The sequence below is a fragment of the Amblyomma mixtum genome, chromosome 2 (genome assembly GCF_055824585.1).
Source record: "Amblyomma mixtum isolate Tamu chromosome 2, ASM5582458v1, whole genome shotgun sequence".
Taxonomy (NCBI): domain Eukaryota; kingdom Metazoa; phylum Arthropoda; class Arachnida; order Ixodida; family Ixodidae; genus Amblyomma; species Amblyomma mixtum.
In genome coordinates this window covers 191,602,748-191,614,467 of record NC_143013.1, presented here as the reverse complement: position 1 = coordinate 191,614,467, position 11,720 = coordinate 191,602,748, and the positions used below count along the sequence as shown (strand labels likewise).

General features: G+C 47.2%; 1 pseudogene; it reads left to right on the top strand.

Moving 5' to 3' along the window:
• Window positions 1-3,444: 3,444 nt before the first annotated feature.
• LOC149361912 (uncharacterized) lies at window positions 3,445-5,586 on the top strand (annotated as a pseudogene).
• The last annotated feature ends 6,134 nt before the right edge of the window (window positions 5,587-11,720 follow it).

The following is an 11,720-nucleotide window of genomic DNA, read 5'->3' as shown; positions in this document are numbered from 1 at the left end:
TGAGTATAGCAAATGGTTTACGGTGAGGTCGTCTCCGCATGCGTCACATATAGGTTTGTCTTGTTTTGTTAGAATGAAGTTGTGTGTGAGGTCTGTGTGTCCTATGCGAAGACGGCATAAAATGACTTCCTTAATGCGTTCCTGGTAAGTACATGTTTTCCATTCGCCCAACACAGGCTTAACCAAATGGAGTTTATTATTTATTGTATCATTCCATGTTGCCTGCCATTTATCGCTTAGTTTAGAAAGTACTAATTTCATATAATCTTTAAAAGGTAAATTCACTTTCTCAATTTGTTTGTTCCGGGCTTGAGCTGCGCATACGTCTGCTCTTTCATTCCCTTTTATACCGACGTGACTAGGGACCCAGCAGAATTTGACGTTTAGCCCATGGGCAGTAGCTGTTATTATGTTATGTATGATGTCGCCAAGTAGTGGCGTGACTGCATTTCTGATGTGAAGCGCTGTGAGTACACTGAGCGAGTCTGTGAGAATGACGCTGTTGCTTATGTTCTCGTTTACTATTTTCTCTACCGCAACCCAGATGGCATAACATTCAGCAGTGAAGATGGATGCATACTGCGGAAGTCTTATTATTTTTTCCCATCTTCCTTGTACTACGGCACTTCCAGCACAATCGGCTGTTTTTGAACCATCAGTACCATCAGGTTTCAAGGCCACTGTACCTCTCCTAGAGTGCGAGGAATTCTTGGATGATGTGTTGTGAGGGAGTTTGTGTTTTTCAGAACTGTGTAAGTGTGAGAACACAGTCGGTGTGAAAATTATTCCATGGGGCAAGTGGGTCCCGTCTTTGAGCCATGTTAGGTAATGTGTCAGCTATGCCAAGATTCTGGCATATCTCTTCGAACCTTAAAATCAGAGGCCTGGTAGCTTGTGGTTTGTTCCTGAATATTATTCTAGAGGGGCACTTTGTTACGATGGAATAACAGATGTGTTTTGGCAAGGATCTCACTTTGAAAACATATGTACAAGTAAGGGCATTTCTTCTGACTTCTAGTGGGGGGGTTCATTTGTCTCGACGTAGAGACTGGTTATGGGCGATGTTCTGTAAGCGCCGCATGAAAGGCGAAGGCCTGAGTTATGTGTGAGGTCTAGTCTTTTCAGATATGATGGCCGTGCTGATCTGTACACTACGCATCCGTAGTCTAAGATGGAACGTGTCAAGGAGCGAGAGATGTGTAGGAGGCATGCTCTATCAGACCCCCAGTGTTTTCGAGACAGTACTTTCAATATGTTCAGTGATTTAGTGGCTTTCTTTTTTAGGTTATTTATGTGGGGTAGGAACGTAAGTTTTCTGTCAAATGTTACACCCAAAAATTTATGCTCCTTTTTCACAGGCAGTACTGTTTCATTTAGGTGGAGTGTGGGGTCGGCCTGTATTACCCGTGCCACACGGGCACGTTTAATGGCATTACGTGCTTAAGGCCTTAAATTCGCTAATGCCATTATTTTTGGAGGTGGTGCCACACGTTCACATTTACTGCCATTAAACTTGATCGCGATGATAACGGAGCTAAACATGTGATAAATAAAACGTTCTAAAAATACTTCTTTTAATCCTAAACACTAAAATATGAGTTCATTGTAATATAAAAATATTTTGCGGCTGAAAAAGTGCACAACATTCTACCAGAAAACTAGACGTCTAATCCGCAGCCGTAGCCGCGTGTCGTAGCCACAGCGAAAAATGGCGCCTGGGACGTCGTGCTTGTTGCCGGAACGCGGGCGTCCGAACATGAGCCGGGCTCAACGCTTCCTTGCGGTTCTTGTTTCCATGCGTATGAGGCATCGTTCTGAACTCCACAGGCTTCAGGTGCAACTGAATGCTGCTAGGAATCGTGTCTCTGACATCGAATATCATTTGCTGGCCAATGCAATGGTCGCGGCTGCTGCGAGTGCTTCTGTCGGGGCAATGCACAGACAGCGCTGGCGATTTCCCCGTAACTCCCGGTGGTTTGAGGAAACTTTGCCTCACTTGGGAGAAGCGAACTACAAGAGGTGCTTTCGTGTCTCTCAAGCCACCTACAGATACATCGTAGAAACCTGCCGCAACGACCTTCAATGGCAGGACACCTGCATGACGGTAGCCATCTCCGTCAAAAAACGGGTAGCTGTCAGGCTTTTCCGGCTGTCCTCAGCGGCGGAGGACCGAGTCATTGCCGAGTTGTTTGCTCTGGGACGTTCAACTGTGAACGAAATTTACAAAGAGTTCTTAGGGGCAGTGTTGAACAATCTGGAGCAGCACCGGCTTACGATGGTTTCGCCTGCCAACCTCCGCGGACACATTCGCGAGTTTAGTGCAGTCACCGGATTTCCGCAAGGCGTCGGTGCACTAGACGGATGCCATTTCCCCGTCTCACCGCCCAAAGAGTTCGCTACAGACTACTACAATTATAAAGGATGGTAGGTGATATTTTGCCCTACTAACTTTGCTTCTTCGTTACTGTTCCGCAATGTTCAGTACAGACCAGTCTCTCTTGTATCATTTCCAAGTAAAGCCGTGCAAAACGCTATAATAAGGGAGACGAGAAAAAGCAATGTTTATTGTGCCTCATCTCCTTTGCTTGTAGTAGATTACTATGGCATTTATGTGTACAGTGTTCCTATCATACGCTTTCATTTTGATTATCTTGTTCTGTGCAGGTAAAGCATCATCATGCTGGCCCTCGTTGACCACAGATATCGCTCCATGTTTGTAAGCATCGGATCACCAGGGCAGTGCCATGATGCCTATGTTTATGACCGCTCCAGCCTCCAGACATTTGTTGAGAGCGCATGCTTTCAAGAGCTGATGGAATGTGTAGAAGGTGTGCATGTTCCGCCAATCATCCGGTGTGATCAGGCGTTTGGCCTGACAGCAAATTTGCAAAAACCATACCCAAATGCTACTCTGGGAACACCTGAAGGAGCATTCAATTATAACCTCCAAGATGAGAAGGATAGTTGAAAATGCCTTTGGTCGCCTAAGGCGAGGTTTAGATTCACCACGAAGCGCATGGAATGTGACCTCAAGACTGCAAAATTGGCAATTAAGGCTGCAAGTGTCCTTCGCAACATTTGTGAAGAGTTCAGGGAACGTGTGGACCAGCAGTGGGAGCAGGAGGTCACTTTACAGAACGCAGTTTTCCCGCAGTGCACAACAGAAAACTAGACGTCCAATCTGCAGCCGTAGTTACATGCTGCTAGGAATTGTGTCCGTGAGATCGAGTATTAAGGCGCGAATAAGTTCGACGTAATGCAAGCGCGCGCGCGTACGCTGCGTTGGTGAAAACAGCTCCGTCTATAGTTCGACGCACTGCAGCGGCGAATGCAACTGGCGGCTGCCAGCATGCCCCGACGGGCGCGGCGCAGATTTGGCTCCTGCTCCAGTTGCGAGCCGGCGCCGCCGGCCGCGTCGACCCACAATGCATCGCACGGAGAAAAATGGCGCATGCCAGCGCGAGCGACGTGAGTGGCGTGAGCTGCCCAAACATCGAAACTGAGCCGGATATCATTGTGGAACGGTTTACTGAAGCCATCAAACAACACCCTTGTGTACACGACACAAAATGGCTGGATTTCAGAGACAACCTGCGCAAAGAGAACGCTTGGGAACAAATAAGGCGAAGCACCGGTCTCTCCACGGGTGAGTTGTTCCCGACTGCTGTGCTCGGCTTCACTTGTACCCTTCTCAGCTGTCACGTAATGTCTGACCGATTTTTATTGTCCCTCGTTTTCCATGCAGTTGAAGAATGCCACAAGTTATGGAAGAAGCTCCGGGACCGCTTCACCCGGGGGCTAAAAGCCATCGAGCTCGCTACGAGGAGCGGCAGCGCCTACGTTGCGAGGCAGTCATGGCAGTTTGCCGAAGCAATGTCTTTCTACAAGAGCTGTGGTCGGCCAAGAAAGTGAGTTCTTTTGCTTTGTTTTGGAATGTTTGTTTTTGCAGATCGAGGTACGTGGAGTTATGAGCACGAAACGTGTTCAATGCATGGCATGAATTGGGTGCTACGTTCAGGCACAGGTTGTTCAGAGCCTCCTTTGTTAATCTTTTTTAACCGTAATTTTACCTTCTGTACGGGGGCACACCTTGTTTATATTGAGCCTCCTTCGTTAATTTATACTTTTTTACCGTGGCGTTCCCTTTCTGTGAGAGGATTTAGTACGTTTTTTTTTCCATGTAACTGCCTATGAACTGCTGCGCTTTATCACGTTAGCATGGCTTTAGAAGAAGACCCTGGAGGAGCCTGTACAAAATTGCTTGTGTTTTTAAAATGTTTCACGGCTTTTGTGCGGCTACGAAAATCAGGGGACCAAATCCGTAATAAAATGAGATTAACTTTTTACCAGCTTCAAAATGTACAGCAATATCAAACATGCAATAAAAAGTTGGCGGGTGGTCAGACGTCTGTAGCAAAAATTCTGTAGATAATTATGCTTCCGATTGTGCATTTGTGTTGTGTTTTTTAACGTTTATGATCTCATGGGTTCAGGTGAGCTGCATTCATAGAACTCGCGTGTATTTTGTTTTGGGCTAGTATGTGTGTTGGCTTTTTGTCATTTTTTATGGCTTTACTGTTCGTGCTGAGGGTAGGCTGAGGGTTGGGAACGGTAAGTGGGCAGCCCCCTGCCTAGCATATAGGTCGGAGATGTAGCTCCTGCTTTTGGAAGGTAGAAGATTTGCTCACCGAAACTTCCCGGCAACATCAGCATTTTCGCTCTGTGACACTAGTACTAATGTGGATAATTGAAGCACTCGGTTCAGCATTTTGCTTACTGGAATGACACCACTCACAGGCATGAATAAGAAGGCAAGATAAATGCATGGGCCTTGAATTTCAACTGAATTTCAAACATCATTGTAAGTCAGAGCTTGTGTCCTTTTCTTTTTCTTCATCCGTGGGTAACGCTCTTACACTCGACAAGGCACTGGTGCTCTGTTAGCAGTAAAGTAAAAAAAAAGTGAAATGACAAGACTGAACTTACTGGAGTCAAATCTGTTTGTTTCAGGACTACCTGCAGCGTGGGCTTAAGGGCCCTGCCAGGAGGTGATGACATCCCCTCAACAGCAGAAGTTTTCAACAGTATGCAAGGTGATGATTCGGCAGCACCATCGCCCACCGCCAATGTTGATGAAGAGCTGGAGCCCGCAGCAGCTAGTCCTGGTCAGCCTGCCAGGCAGGAAGACTCCACAGTGAGGGAGCCACCCTCAAAACAGTCAAAAAAAGCGTCCAGTTGCGATCACTTCGAGCAGCAGCTCCTTTCCCAGCTGGGCAAGAACACCGAAAAGGAGACTTTCGCGCAATCAGTTGGCATGAGCTTGACAGGATGCCAAAAAGAATCGCCTCTCGCTTGAAGGTTAGAATAATGGAGCTAATAGCTGAATATGACGAGTTTGAGGCTTAATTTTAAGACATACTTTTTGAAGTGTAGGTGACAGCAAATATATCATCTGCACTATGTTTCTTTTGATAACCTAGAGGGCATTGCCATTTCATTTTTTGCATTGCCTGCCATGCAGTGCAGTTTCCTAACATCGTTTTGTTCGTGTTCCTATTGTTTCAGTATACTACAAAGCTGTGATATATCTGTAGTTAGACTGTTGAGTGGTTTCATTGCAAGTATTGCAAGCTTCAATGCGGTTAACATTCTTCTACCTCTTTCACCATACATCGTGGAATCCTGCCGCAATGGCCTCCAACAGCAGGACACCTGCATGACGAAAGCAGTCTCCGTCAGGCTTTTCCGGCTGTCCTCAGCAGCGGAGGACCGAGTCAGAGCCGAGCTATTTGCAGTTGGACGTTCAACTGTGAATGAAATTTACAGAGTTCTGTAGGGCAGTGTTGAATAATCTGGAGCAGCACCGGCTTACGATGGTTTCTCCTGCCAACCTCCGCGGACACATTCGCGAGTTTAGTGCACTCATTGGATTTCCGCAAGGCGTCGGTGCACTAGACGGACGCCATTTCCCCATCTCACCACCCAAAGAGTTTGCTACAGACTGCTATAATTATAAAGAATGGTAGGTAAGATTTTGCAATTGTTTTGTTTATTTGTTACTGTTTCATGATATTCATTACAGACCAGTCCGTCTTGTATTATTTCCAAGTAAAGCAGTGAAAAACAATAAACATGAGAGACGACAAAAAGCAATGCTTGTTATGCCTTATTTGCTTTGCTTGTAGATTACTATAGCATTTATGTGTGCAGTGTTCCTATCATTATTGGCACTTTTGCGCCTGCCCATAATTGTATTTATACACTGAAGGCTCATTTTCTGGCGAAGGCTTGCACATGTTTACCTCCTATGGCACTGTTCTGATTGTAAAGTTTTTTGACTCATGTAGCATACGCTTTCATTTTGATTATCTTGTTCTGTGCAGGTATAGCATCATCATGCTGGCCCTCATTGACCACAGATATAGCTTCATGTTTGTAAGCATCGGATCACCCAGGTGGTGTCATGATGCCTATGTTTACGACCGCTCCAGCCTTCAGGCGCTTCTCGAGAGCTCATGCTTTCAAGAGCCGACGGAATGTGTGGAAGGTGTGCATGTTCTGCCGATTATCCTGTGTGATCAGGCTTTTGGCCTCGTGGAAAATTTGCAAAAACCATACCCAAACGCTGCTCTAGGAACACCTGAAGGAGCATTCAATTATAACCTCCAAGATGAGAAGGATAGTTGAAAATGCCTTTGGTCGCCTAAGGCGAGGTTTAGATTCACCACGAAGCACATGGAATGCGACCTCAACACTTCAAAATTGGCAATTAAGGCTGCAAGTGTCCTTCTCAACATTTGTGAAGAGTTCAGGGAACATGTGGACCAGCAGTGGAAGCAGGAGGCCGCTTTACAGAACACAAGTCTTCCCGCAGCCAGTTCACACTACTGAAGAAAGAACCGCAAATGGGCACAGTGTGAGGGAAGCCTTGGTGCAACATTTTTTCAAGGCCTGCTCGTAACTCATGAGGACTTGAAATTAATTGCCGAACTGCCCAAGCCAAGGTTGCTTCTGTATGTAATGCTTCCTGGTAGGCTGTTGCGATTACTGCGTTGGCCATGAAGCAGCAGTGTTCCATTTCATAAATCTTTTTTCTGTTTAATAAACTCATCTGCAATGACACCAATGTACTTGGTTCCTTTTGGAATGGGCTAGCAAAGACCATTAGTACTTTCAGCCCACTGCTGCCAGAATAACATTCATAGAAGTTTGTAGCTTTAGCTCTCATGCTGGCAGTACATCATGAAGCTGGAACTTCTCAGACGGAACTCCGCCTGGTCGGGTTTGAAAGAAAGGTTGAGAAGTACTGACACCAACCAGTTGTTTTCAACCCAACATCTCAAGCCCAACTCTGCCTTGACGACTGAAATGTGAGCCAGCACATGTTAGAGCAGGTGTGCAAAATGGGTGGTTCAAATGATGCACACCAGCTGGGAATGGCGAAATGTCGTATGTCTGGGGCAGCACACCTACCATCCGACATCAAAACACCCCCTGCTGAAACCACCAATCCGAACTTCCAGTCGCCTCAGCCACAGCCACCCCATAGCCAGCATAAAGAACCGTACTTTAGCAATGAGCAGTTCCTTTTTTCCCGACGCAATAAACCATTGGAATGCCCTGCCCAACGACATAGTATCAGGCAATGATCGCAAATCATTTCGCGTGAAACTCACCAGTCATTTTCAGAACACGTGAACTGTTTGTTGGCCTTTACTTTTTCTCTGTATTTTCCCTGTGTTTTTCCTGCACTTTTCCGGACTTTTTTGGCTTCCCTTATTTTATAACCACTCGATACTCTTTAATTTATTTTTGTAGCGTTTTCAGTTGCAGTGTTTCTTTCATTGCCTATCCTATGTTTTCATCATGAGTGCATTTACACAAAACAACTTGTAACCCCCTCCTTATGTAATGCCCTCGGGCCTTTAAGGATGAAATAAATGAAACAAAAGTACGCTAAACAGCTGCTTCTGGAGCAGATAAAGTCCCAGTTCCTCACTGGCCTTAAGGATCCAGTGCGCAGTTTTGTCCTGTCTAGAGCACCATTTACTCTTGAGGGAGTGATCGAGGCAGCCATAAAAGAGGAGCGTAATGGGCTGCTGGTCTTTAGTGAGGAAAGGGTGCAGCTTGTAAAGGAGCCAAAAAGCACAACTGCCGATGCGAGTGTTATTCAGTTGACTCATAGGCTAGATCGGCTGGAGGCGCTCCTTGCTGAAAGCTTACAGCTGAATAACAGGCAATTTCAGGAACCCTGAACGGAGGCAGGTTCGCTGCTATGCTTGCAAAGGGTACGGTCACATTGTTAGATTTTGTCGCGAGCTAAACCACGAATCGAGTGTGTCAAATGCGCAACAGCGTGCACAGACCGACACGGAGAGGGAAAAAAGAGCCACTGCTCCAAAAAACTCGTAGAGTCCCTGCAGCCGAGCCGGTTGAGGGGGGTTACAGTAGTTTCCTTTTCATTAATCTTTTTTCCGTTTAATTGTTTACTTGATTCCTTTTGGATTGGGCTGGCAAAGTGCATTAGTACTTTCAGCCCACTGCTGCCGCACTAACATGCATAGAAGTCGTAGCTTTAGCTCTCATGCTGGCAGTACATCATGAAGCTGGAACTTCTGAGATGGAACTCCGCCTGCTCGGGTTTGAAAGAAAGGTTGAGAAGTACTGACACCAACCAGTTGTTTTCAACCCAACATCTCAAACAAACTCTGCCTTGACGACTGAAATGTGAGCCCGCAGCAGCAGGATCGGCCTTCGCTTTCCCTCAGTTAACAAGCGGGGAAGTCCATTAAAATATGCGGAAGGGTGTGCAACTGTGCACATTATACTGAATGCAATGGTTGCAACAAGTTCTCAGAGAACAATAGAACACCCCGGGTGCCCAGGCTAAATGATGTTCATTTACCCCGACCAAACTGTGCTATCATTCTGTTTTGATGTGAAAAAAAAAACGCTCAGTGTAGTAAACACTATAGCTTCAGGTCTCTTCGATTTGGCTGCACTGGCTACACTAGTTTTGCGAAAGTTCTGCCACCGTGTAACAAGCAAGCAAGGCCCATTCTGGCAGTTCACAACACTAGCGCCGCACTGTCGCTGTCAAAACGAATAGGCTAGTTCACAAAATGTGCAGGCCTTGTCTGCAGCGCATTGCCAGCGTCGCTTCCCCGGCAGGCGGGCGGTGTTGGGACTGGGAGCCCGAGCTAGGAAACGGTCGAGGCAACGGTGAGTCAAATAACTTTTATGTACAGTATGTACAAGGGCTTTTACATGATACAAGGGTCAAGAGCACCACGGGCTAGCACAAAGAAGAAGGGCAGCCCCGGCGGCGAGCGTAGCTCCGGCGTGGTGGCTCTTCTGTTGCCCGTCTGCTGCTCGGGTTCAGCGCGGCTCCGTTTTTATAGCCGCTGGTAACGGTTACGGGAGCCAGCCGTTCAAATCCTCCAATCACTGGCCACCGTTCAAATTAGACCAATGGTCGAGAGCCGGCGAGCGTCGGAGGAGTTCGCACCGACAGAGAGGAGGAGAGGAGGAAGGGTCCGTGTCGGCGCCGCGGCGGCGGGATGAGTCACGCTGCATGTCGCGACTTGTCCGAGAGAGTCTGGGCCTGCTTTGAGCGACGGCGGGCGCGCAACGCTGGTTTAGACAGGCCCGCCAGCGAAATGGGAGCTCCGGCACTACAGCGGGTGATTTGTGTCGGGTGCTCCATTGATTCGTGCTGCATTTTTTCTTTTTCTTGTGTGGTACATCGGGCTTTTCGTGCGTGAATCTATAAACATGATGGAGATGACTGCGTGCTTGCAAGCGGCTATGGAGCTGCTAGAGTTCGACAGCAATGAAGGATTCGACGAGATGTGGATTTTAGTTGCATGTGGTGTCGTCAGAAACAATCGCCAGACTATCCCTGGCTACTGTGAAGCTGTAGTGGGCACGTACCTCCAAGTGGAGTTCAAGAGACTCTTCCGGCTGTGTAGGACTTTCGATGAGCTGAGCACTCGCTTCATGGCATCCGCCTTCTTGCCCGATGCTGTACAAGGAAGGCGGCAGATTTTGGCTGAAAAAACATGCCTGATAGCTTTAGTGTACATAGGCTCCCAGAGCTCAATGTACTCTATTGCCGAGAAATTTGACATGACGGAGTCGGCGGTGCACGTCTGTGTCAACCGTGTTAAGTTTTTGCATGCCATCAGGGACAAAGTAATCTGCTGGCCTAGCAGCGCGGAGATGGTCTGCGTGAAAGCTGGATTTCTCGCGAAGAGTGGTGGCAGAGGGCCCCGGAACACTATCGGCTGCATCGATGGATGTCATATGGAGATCCTCAGGCCGGATCAATCTGCACATTCTTACTACAACTGGAAGAAGTTTCCATCCATCATACTGCAGGGGATCTGCGACGTAGAAACAGATTCACGCACGTGTTCGTCGGTTTTCCGCAATGTGCGACGACGGTAGGCATCTTCTTGGGGACTGCGCTTACCCGCTAATGCCGTGGCTCATGACTCCCTTCAGAGACAACCAGAACAGTTTTCCTTCATGGAAAAGGAACGAAAACACTTTTGGACTATTGAAGGAGCGCTTTCGAAAGTTGTACTTCACTGACGCCAAAACTGTAGTACAGTGCTGCTTCCTTGTAATGGCTGCCTGCATTGTGCACAATTTCTGCTATGAAGAAAGGGATTTTTTGGAAGAGTTGGAGACTGCCACCTTACGACGATGCAGGAAACCGAGAACCAACAGGACTTGTTGACCCTAATTTGGTAGGCTACAGAGAGGCTCTGAGGGAATACAATGCAAAGTAACATGCTAAGGCATCCTTGTAGTGCTTGCAGTGCTGTTTGACTCATCTGAGCAATCACCCGAAGATGACAGCAACCCGGACAGTGGTTCTGAGCCAGAATCACATGAAGGGAACCCGCGTTCCTCGACGGCTAAGCGTCCAAAAATGGTTGAATGGATATGGAAAGACAACGACAGTGCCGAAAAAGTACGAAGAGCTCCATTTACGGAATCACCTGGGCTGAAACGGCGCATGAATGGGGCCCTGACAAGCACGAGTTCTCCACTAAAATCCTTAAATGCCCTACTAAATAATGAGATGTGGGAATCGGTTTGAGAGTACACAAACGATTTTGCAAGAGAGATGCAGCTTTCAAAGCCATACCCTGCATGGTTCCTGACAACAGCAGAGGTGAAGCTTTACTTAGCGGTGTGTATCTTGATGAGTCAAGTAAAAAAAGCTCGCTACACGCATACTGGTCAGAAAGGAGCGTGATCAGAACCCCAATCATTGGAGAAGTGATGCCACTGAAGCGGTTTTGGCAGCTGTCAAAGTATCTTCATTTTTTTACCGCAGAAGCCACAAGCTCTGATTATAGGCTCCGTAAGCTTCATCCAATTATTGAGTATCTGCTGAAAGCTTTCGAAAGTGCGTACTCTCCTGAAGAAGGCCTTGCTGTGGATAAGTCTCATGAAATTCCGCGGATGCCTGCAATACGTGCAATTCAACCCATCCAAGTGTGTGCGTTTTGGGATCAAGTTTTATAAGCTTTGCGAGTCGACCAGTGGCTACTACCTCAATTTTTCAATATACACCGGGCAAAACATGAAGTCAGACGCAACTTTTTGAATGCTGTGCAATGAAGCTGCTGTCACTGACCTCGTTCGTGACAGGCTTGCTGACGGCCACACCATTTACTTGGACAATTGGTATTCGTCACCCAAAC